Consider the following 8894-nt stretch of genomic DNA (forward strand, 5'->3'; position numbering starts at 1 on the left):
AAAAACAATTCCATTAATATGCAACTTGTCTACCATGTTCAAATTCTTGATAATAATCCTGCTCCAATTACTATTAATGAAAAGAACTCTCCTTATGCCAAAATTAATGATACTTCTATGCATATGAACCATGATAAGAATGTTTTAAGTGATGGGTATATTGTGGATTTCATCAATGATGCTACTGAAAGTTATTATGAGAGAGGGAAATATGGTTATATGCATCTTAATAATATTAAGTTTCCCCTCTTTATGTTGAGAATCTGGAAGTTACTCATGTTTTATCCTCTTATGCTTGTCACTTTGTTCTTCATGAATTCATTTGTGTACAAGATTCCTCTGCATAGGAAGCATGTTAGACTTAAATGTGTTTTTAATTTGCCTCTTGATGCTCTCTTTTGCTTCAAATACTATTTCTTGCGAGTGCATCATTAAAACTGCTGAGCCCATCTTAATGGCTATAAAGAAAAGAACTTCTTGGGAGATAACCCATGTGTTATTTTGCTACAGTACTTTGTTTTATATTTGTTTCTTGGAAGTTGTTTACTACTGTAGCAACCTCTCCTTATCTTAGTTTTGTGTTTTGTTGTGCCAAGTAAAGTCTTTGATAGTAAAGTAAGTACTAGATTTGGATTACTGCGCAGAAACAGATTTCTTTGCTGTCACGAATCTGGGTCTAATTCTCTGTAAGAAACTGAGAAAATTATGCCAATTTACGTGAGTGATCCTCAGATATGTACGCAACTTTCATTCAATTTGAGCATTTTCGTTTGAGCAAGTCTGGTGGCCTAATAAAATCCATCTTTACGGACTGTTCTGTTTTGACAGATTCTGCCTTTTATTTCGCATTGCCTCTTTTGCTATGTTGGATGAATTTCTTTGATCCATTAATGTCCAGTAGCTTTATGCAATGACCAGAAGTGTTAAGAAAGATTGTGTCACCTCTGAACATGTTAATTTTTATTGTCCACTAACCCTCTAATGAGTTGTTTCGAGTTTGGTGTGGAGGAAGTTTTCAAGGGTCAAGAGAGGAGGATGATATACTACGATCAAGGAGAGTGAAAGCTATACGCTTGGGGATGCACCCGGTGGTTCACCCATGAATATATCAAGAAGACTCAAGCGTCTAAGCTTGGGGATGCCCAAGGCATCCCCTTCTTCATCGACAAATTATCAGGTTCCTCCCCTGAAACTACATTTTTATTCGGCCACATCTTATGTGCTTTACTTGGAGCGTTTGTGTGCTTTTGTTTGTGTTTTTTTTTGTTTGAATAAATTGGATTACATCATGCTTGTGTGGGAGAGAGACACGCTCCGCTGGTTCATATGAACACATGTGTTCTTAGCTCATAATATTCATGGCGAAGTTTCCTCTTCGTTAAATTGTTATATGGTTGGAATTGGAAAATGCTACATGTAGTAATTGCTATAATGTCTTGGGTAATGTGATACTTGGCAATTGTTGTGCTCATGTTTAAGCTCTTGCATCATATACCTTACACCTATTAGTGAAGAAATACATAGAGCTTGTTAAAATTTGGTTTGCATGAGTGGTTTCTCTAGAGTCTAGATATTTTCTAGTAAGATGTTTGAACAACAAGGAAGACGATGTATAGTTTTATAATGCTTGTAATATGTCTTTTATGTGAGTTTTGCTGTACTAGTTCGTGCTTGTGTTTGCTTCAAACAACCTTGCTAGCCTAAACCTTGTATCGAGAGGGAATACTTCTCATGCATCCAAATCCTGAGCCAAACAACACTATGCCATTTGTGTCCACCATACCTACCTACTACATGGTATTTTCTCGCCATTCCAAAGTAAATTGCTTGAGTGCTACCTTTAAAATTCCATCATTCACCTTTGCAATATATAGCTCATGGGACAAATAGCTTAAAAACTATTGTGGTATTGAATATGTACTCATGCACTTTATCTCTTATTAAGTTGCTTGTTGTGCGATAACCATGTTCACTGGGGACGCCATCAACTACTCTTTGTTGAATTTCATGTGAGTTGCTATGCATGTTCGTCTTGTCTGAAGTAAGAGCGATCTACCACCTTATGGTTAAGCATGCATATTTTTAGAGAAGAACATTGGGCCGCTAACTAAAGCCATGATCCATGGTGGAAGTTTCAGTTTTGGACATATATCCTCAATCTCAAATGAGAAAATTATTAATTGTTGTTACATGCTTATGCATAAAAGAGGAGTCCATTATCCGTTGTCTATGTTGTCCCGGTATGGATGTCTAAGTTGAGAATAATCAATAGCGAGAAATCCAATGCGAGCTTTCTCCTTAGACCTTTGTACATGCGGCATAGAGGTACCCCTTTGTGACACTTGGTTAAAACATGTGCATTGTGATGATCCGGTAGTCCAAGCTAATTAGGACAAGGTGCGGGCACTATTAGTACACTATGCATGAGGCTTGCAACTTGTAAGATATAATTTACATGATACATATGCTTTATTACTACCGTTGACAAAATTGTTTCATGTTTTCAAAATCAAAGGTCTAGCACAAATATAGCAATCGATGCTTTTCCTCTATGGAGGACCATTCTTTTACTTTCAATGTTGAGTCAGTTCACCTATCTCTCTCCACCTCAAGAAGCAAACATTTGTGTGAACTGTGCATTGATTCTTACATACTTGCTTATTGCATTTGTTATATTGCTCTGCATTGACAGTTATCCATGAGATATACATGTTACAAGTTGAAAGCAACCGCTGAAAATTAATCTTCCATTGTGTTGCTTCAATATCTCTACTATGAATTTATTGCTTTATGAGTAACTCTTATGCAAGACTTATTGATGCTTGTCTCGAAAGTACTATTCATGAAAAGTCTTTGCTATATGATTCAATTGTTTACTCATTGCATTTACATTGTTTCGAATCGCTGCATTCATCTCATATGCTTTACAATGGTATGATTAAGATTATGTTGGTAGCATGTCACCTCAGAAATTATCTTTTATCGTTTACCTACTCGAGGACGAGTAGGAACTAAGCTTAGGGATGCTGATACGTCTCCAACGTATCTATAATTTCCGATGTTCCATGCTTGTTTTATGACAATACCAACATGTTTTGTTCACACTTTATATCATTTTTATGCGTTTTCCGGAACTAACCTATTGACGAGATGCCGGGAGGCCAGTTGCTGTTTTCTGCTGTTTTTGGTTTCAGAAATCCTAGTAACGAAATATTCTCGGAATCGGACGAAATCAACGCCCAAGTTCCTATTTTCATCGGAAGCATCCGAACACCCGGAAGGACCGGAGGGGAGCCACGGGGGCCCCACACCACACCCCGGCGCGGCCAAGGGGGCGCGCCCCTAGGGTGTGGGCCCCCCGCAGACCCTCCGACTCCGATTCTTCGCCTATTTAAGCCGTCGTGACCTAAAACTTCGATACCAATTGACGAAACTCCGGAAAGACTCCGGGGCGCCGCCACCGTCACGAAACTCCAATTCGGGGGACGGAACTCGTTCCGGCACCCTGCCGGAGCGGGGAAGTGCCCCCGGAAGGCTTCTCCATCGACACCGCTGCCATCTCCATCAACACCGCTGCCATCTCCACCGCCATCTCCATCACCGCTGCTGCTCCCATGAGGAGGGAGTAGTTCTCCATCGAGGCTCGGGGCTGTACCGGTAGCTATGTGGTTCATCTCTCTTCCATGTACTTCAATACAATGATCTCATTGAGATTCATATGAGTTTGTATCACTACTATCTATGTGCTACTCTAGTGATGTTATTAAAGTAGTTCTATTCCTCCTGCATGTGTGTAAAGGCGACAGTGGGTGCACCGTGTTAGTACTTGGTTTATGCTATGATTATGATCTCTTGTAGATTATGAAGTTAACTATTGCTATGATAATATTGATGTGATCTATTCCTCCTACATATGCATGAAGGTTACGGTGTGCATGCTATGCTAGTACTTGGTTTAGTCTCGTTGATATATCTTACACTAAAGGTTACTAAAACATGAGCATTATTGTGGAGCTTGTTAACTCCGGCATTGAGGGTTCGTGTAATCTTACGCAATGTGTTCATCATCCAACAAAAGTGTAGAGTATGCATTTATCTATTCTATTATGTGATCAAAGTTGAGAGTGTCCACTAGTGAAAGTCTAATCCCTAGGCCTTGTTCCTAAATACTGCTGAGTTACTACTGCTTGTTTCATCGTTTTACTGTGTTACTACTGCTGCAATACTACCACCATCAACTACACGCCAGCAAGCACTTTTCTGGCACATTTGCTACTGCTCATACTTATTCATACCACCTGTATTTCACTATCTCTTCGCCGAACTAGTGCACCTATTAGGTGTGTTGGGGACACAAGAGACTTCTTACTTTGTGGTTGCAGGGTTGCATGAGAGGGATATCTTTGACCTCTTCCTCCCTGAGTTCGATAAACCTTGGGTATCCACTTAAGGGAAACTTGCTGCTGTTCTACAAACCTCTGCTCTTGGAGGCCCAACACTGTCTACAAGAATAGAAGCTCCCGTAGACATCAGATGCACAACTCGGAATTTATGATCTTTGTTGTCGAGCCATTTCAGGAGTCCTTTAAGTCATAGGATAGGAAAAACGTATGTACATCTTGTCTATTTGAATCCTATGGGAATATGAGTTTCTTTGATTGTACCAAAGGGATTTTTCCCGGAGGGATGACCTAATGTTTTGTTCATATAGGATTTGTAGTACAAGATTCATATGGGATATGTTCCCTATGAATATAACCAATAGTGTAGAATAATTCCCGTAGGATCTAAATCCTATAAATCAAAGGAGCCTCAGTTGTTTTCGTCACCACATATAAAATCAGCGCCAACTCAATGAGATGATAAATGTTGTCGGATGAAACATGGCGTTTCTTTCAAATATAAAGAAATATCTGAAGTCTTCAATTCTACGCGTATGATAATGAATAGCTCAAGGTTATTTTACATATACTAAGATCCATGATACATCAATCTTTTTAATGCGGAGAACGAGTCTATATATGTTTTTTGGTACCTAGTCCATGTTTTGTTTTCGAAATCGGCTCCACGCAGTGTTCACTAAAATAGGCGCAACTTTGTCATATGAAGTCCGTTTTAAGTACTCAAATGTTCAGAAAAAACACATATATATGAATGGATATTCACTAAAAATCAAGGTAGGATGGCTGCCGTACCGCCCATGCTTACAAATGAGACCTTGATGGGGTCGGACCGCGTCCATTTTTTTTCGCGCATCCACCAAACCATTTCAACGAAGCGCCAAAACACCGGCGAAAATAGCTCGGGTTGCCGCCTCCAATTTTCAAATGTTCGAATTTCCCATCTTATCCTTTCATCAAAAACGTCCCCAGCGGTTCTTCTCTTATTCGGGCCAAGGCCAATCTCACCCCAGCCATTAAAACATACCACCGGCACAGGCGCCGAATCCCACATCTCTCACGCGTCACCCACCGAATCGGAGCATCTCGCCCGACGACGGCGGTGCACCACCGTCCCACCTCGCCACCACAGCCTCCTGACCAGCCGCTGTAGTGTCCGAGAAGACGTTGTCAAGCAAGCCGGAGCCGCTTCCCCGACGAAGGCGCACACCGCACCATTTGTGCTCCACCGTAGCCGACGCCCACCGCGCCGGATCCTGCTCAGGGACGCCGTCCACCTCCGCCGCTGCGTCGGATCTGCTTCCCGACTCCCTGGTCTACCGCACGGTGAAATGGGTAGACCCCGCGCCCAACCGGTCCACCGCGCGAAACCAAAGCGTAAAGCCGTCCACTCCCCATGCGAAGGTTGGTGTTTATATGCATTTCATTTCCGAACATCAGTTTCGTGCGATATGTTTTAGGGCTTGTTTGGTACTAGAGTTTTACTGGGATTAGCAGGGATAATCCGCTCCAAACTTTAAATCCCCACTTATCCCCAATGCATGTTTGGTGCTAGAGTATGAGCGAGTTTAATCCCCACTTGTCCCTACTTTTCCGCAAAATTTAGTGTATTTTTTCAATCCCCAATACTCTACCCCTACCTAGTGGATTGGGGATGGGGTTTTGTGGGTATTGGGTGAATTCTGCTGTCACCCAATACTCTAGAGTATTATCCCCACTAATCCCCACTAAAACACTGGACAGAGATCAGGTGACATGCAATAGGCATGTCACCTGAGAACAGTGTTGTGACATGCGACCATGTTCTGATCGTTGGACTGAAAATGGAGGGCCAGATCAACATGAACAGTAGACGCTACATGGACAATCCACAGTGCATCGCTACAGGGACAAATCTACGGTGCATCGATACAATACATCCGCTACGGGGTCATCTACGAGTACATCACTACGGTGCTTGATCTTGTCTACTCATTTTCGATCCAACGGCCGAAAGTGCATGTTACGGCACTTGTTCATCGGTGACATGCCTATGGTATGACTGTAGTAGAAGTCAAGCCTGCGAGTGATTAGTCGACATTATTAAACCGCATGTTTATAAATCTTGTAATCATCAATTGGCATGCACAGGGAAATCATTTATTTTTGATCTACGCTTTATTCCTTTTTGAGCTATCATCTACTTGCTACTACTAATTTGCCCTTCTACTGCTCTACTCAAAGTTCCATGATAAATCTCGTTAGCATTTTTTTCTAATGCATGCTAAAGATACTGTAGTAGAGTACAAAGAGGGCCGGAGAGAAAATATAGGCATCACCAGTGAACAATCAAACACCTCTCCTGTCTCCATCGATGACAATCAATTTTCTTATTCAGAACTTGATCCTACTGAACAAGAGTCTGAGGGAGACCTGAGTAAAGAGGATGCCCTTGTCAAGCACCCTACTCCACCCCCAAGGTGATTGCTCGCTCTTTTCATTGGCATTATTGTTGCATCTTCAATAACTGTGATGTATCTGTCCAACCCAGCCCAAGTTATAGCATTATCATCCGCTCGGTTAACACATAATAATAACATATGTTTCATCATGTCTTGGCTTGCTGTTCTTATGTTCCATAATCGTATCAAGCATGTATATGATTTTGTTGATTGAAGTACCGTTTATCTCTGGCAGGCATCAGGGACTTCACGTAAGGACGTTTCAAATACCAACAAGGTGAAGAACATAGTTCAACAGGAAGATCAATATCTGACAGCTCACCTAAAAATAAAAAGGGTTCAAGCTGGTCATGTCAGATCACAAACAAATGCAATGAACAGGGTAAAAACAAGGTCTCGGACTCGAGTCACTCTAATCTAGTTGAAAATGATGACCAGGCAAAAAAATATTGTAATGCGAAACACCAACATAAAAAGCTTCGACCTAACCCCACATCGGTTGGTCTAAAAGCTGTAGACGGAGCAAATACCAAACCACATGTTCCCCAGCCACCTGTTGCCAATCCAGTTACCCAAGAACAATTCACAGCAGACCCAGTTTCAACAGCAGGTTCTCAACACCTAACTAATCACGATCGCCCGCTGACATTTAGTCCTGCCAGAGACAACTTCTTCCTTAAAGATGATGGTGGGGCCGAATTAGGTACGTGTTCGCTTACATGCTCCGTTACATAAATACCTTGATAGCTTGATGTAATGCTTAAATTTGCAGTTCCACCACGACCAAGAAAACGAAGGGGGCCAACGACTTTGAAATCACTTAAAAATAAGATTGCCCGAATGGGAACAAGATTTCCCATCACATCAGTTATAGCAGGTATCAGAAGGCCACTGGATCCACAAGAATCATCTAATATAGCATCGATCACAGGCGTTTTTGTCAGGACTCAAATTCCTATCTTTCCATCATGGAAACAACACGTAAACACCCCTTCCCATTTTGAAGGTTTACTGCACATGTTACATGTAAGTCATTTTCGTAAACAATACCATGTTGCTCGTTCACATTCCCTCTAGCTTTCTGTTGGCTAGCTATCTAACACATGAACGGTTCCCATTGTTGTAAACAGACATGTCTTGAGTTTGATGATGACATGAAGAATGTAATCACTGTTATCAGGAGCATATTCTCTTCAGCGTTGCGCCAGGAGCGCCATAGGCTAAAGATGAGATACTTTGCTTGGGAGGACTCCTAGCGATATTCCAACAACCTCTCCTATACTACGGATGACTGATGATCAATGGTGTGATCTTGTTGAGTATTGGTCTGCTCAAAAGAATTTGGTATGTTACTGTGAAGACGGTGAGACAAGATCACATTACCGATTCCTTTTTAAGCATGTGTCTCACAAGTCTTCATTTGTAGTTCATCGCTCGAAGTAACATGCGTGCTCGTAATAATGTACGTTTACAACAGCGTACGGGATCTCGTAGCTTGATTGGACACCTCTACTGTATGGTAAGGAATGTTATCTGTACAACTATATTTAAATTAGTAAATCATTTAGAATTTATAGATGCACAATATACATCGTAAATTGATGTCTCTGTTTTATTTATATTTTTTTTGAAAACTTTCAATTGTCGCATGTCGGCATGTGACGTGGTTGTGAAACTAATTTATATTTTCTCTTGCCAAAATATCAGAAGGCAAGGCAAGCATACTGTGAGAGTACAGACAGAGAGATGAGTCTACTTGAGCAATTCAAGGTGTGCCAGACGAGCAGAAATGGTTTGATTGGACATTTTGCACAGAGTGTTATTGTAAGTATTCTCTACTAATGTCAGTTATGGTTTTCAATTGTATGCAGAAATATCTTGTCATATTTGTCAAGCTTCATGCACTAGCCAACACAACCAAATGTCCGAACTGGTGGAAAGGGCTAGTACAATTCACTTATATACTTCTCAGCAATATCATGCACATTACGAATTCTACACATGGATCCATGCATATTTTTATAGTCCTGCTATTACGTGTTAGCAATAGAAG

Source organism: Lolium rigidum, chromosome 3 (assembly GCF_022539505.1).
Source record: "Lolium rigidum isolate FL_2022 chromosome 3, APGP_CSIRO_Lrig_0.1, whole genome shotgun sequence".
NCBI lineage: Eukaryota > Viridiplantae > Streptophyta > Magnoliopsida > Poales > Poaceae > Lolium > Lolium rigidum.